The following is a 1,353-nucleotide window of genomic DNA, read 5'->3' as shown; positions in this document are numbered from 1 at the left end:
AGCCACCTGGGTTCTCTCGAGCCAGCTGGCCCGGCGCCAGCGGTCTGGAGGAACGCACGCCTGCGCGTCCCTGTGCACCCCCCGCCACCCCGCGCCCCCATCCCCGGGGCCGAGGCACAGCCGAGATCGGCTCTCCTGTTGGACAGACTGGCAGCCGGAGGTGGACAACTTGCTGCGTTCGGGCCCTCTCCCCTCCCCTCCCCTCCCCAGCCCTACCCATTGACAATAGCTTGGCTTCTAGGATACCTTGTAAAAGCAGAGCAGAAAAAGGCTTTTGTGTGCCCGGAAAGGACACCAACTGCTAACGCAGCCCTTGGCCCGCTGAACCCTAAAGATTTAGTGCCACGCTCTTTTGAGTGACCCAGTTCGGCTTGTCAAGGAGGGATCGCTGCGGTTCTGGGCTCGAAGTCGGCCTTGCGCTAAAATTCTGCAGTTCCTTTTGACCCTGCGGTATGAGGAAGGTCACTGTCAAGAGGTGCGTGGCACAAACCTAAATTCAGAACGTAAGTCTATGGAGAGCACAGGCTGCGTCGGGGCTTATCTTTACAGTCCTGGTCGTGACTGTTCCAGCCACAATGCTGGCCTGCTGATACCAACGTACTACGCATAGGACGTGCATTTAAGACGTTTCTCCTGTGGGTCCCTTGCAGCTGCCAGTTCTGAGTCTCTTCTATGAGCCGATGGGCTGTCACAGCTGCTCTGTATCTTTAACTTTTTTTTACCACCTCCACCTTTTGCACCTAATTGAGGATTAAGCTCATTCCTTCATTGCTGTTTCAAAGCAAACTTAAAGATCAGGGTGTACTTTGGGCTCCAGAGCTCACAGAGTTGAGCATAAATGAGAGAAAAAAGACTCTGACTTTATTATAGGTTTATTATTTGTCCGTTTAAAGGTCTTGCAGTTCGTGGTATGAACTTTCAGGATTTACTTCCTCCCCAAAGTAACCAAGGTCTAAAACCTCTAAATCAGATCTGCTATAATAACGCTAGTTGCTAACCCCCAAATTGCAGGGACACTTTGGTTCATTGTGAAGAGTTTCTCAATTCCCCTTTGCCACTTAAAAAAAAAAACTAAACTAAATTGGTACAGAATGAAATTAGAGGTGATTCAACATCTGTGAAGAAGAGAGGAGGCTGAATTACAGAAACATCAAAATAGATTGGGGAGGACCATTGGAGATTGTATGGATATACTCCACACTCAACAAATCATCCTATTTCTTTTAGAACTTTTGAATTTTATTTTATTTTTTATACAGCAGGTTCTTATTAGTTATCTATTTTATACATATTAGTGTATACATGTCAATCCCAACCTACCAATTCATCCCACCACCCGCCCCCTGCCACTTT

The 1,353-nt window shown here is 47.8% G+C and overlaps 1 protein-coding gene across 2 annotated transcripts in view; it reads right to left on the bottom strand.

The window, feature by feature from the left end:
• The window catches only part of CLDN10 (claudin 10), a 99,813-nt gene that overhangs the window by 22,943 nt on the left and 75,517 nt on the right, over window positions 1-1,353 (bottom strand). The window lies entirely within an intron of this gene.

This window comes from Neophocaena asiaeorientalis, unplaced genomic scaffold (genome assembly GCF_003031525.2).
Source record: "Neophocaena asiaeorientalis asiaeorientalis breed wild unplaced genomic scaffold, Neophocaena_asiaeorientalis_V1.1 scaffold141, whole genome shotgun sequence".
In the NCBI taxonomy this organism is placed as follows: domain Eukaryota; kingdom Metazoa; phylum Chordata; class Mammalia; order Artiodactyla; family Phocoenidae; genus Neophocaena; species Neophocaena asiaeorientalis.
Note: the sequence above shows the minus strand (reverse complement) of the source record. Positions and strands in the feature narration are given on the sequence as shown.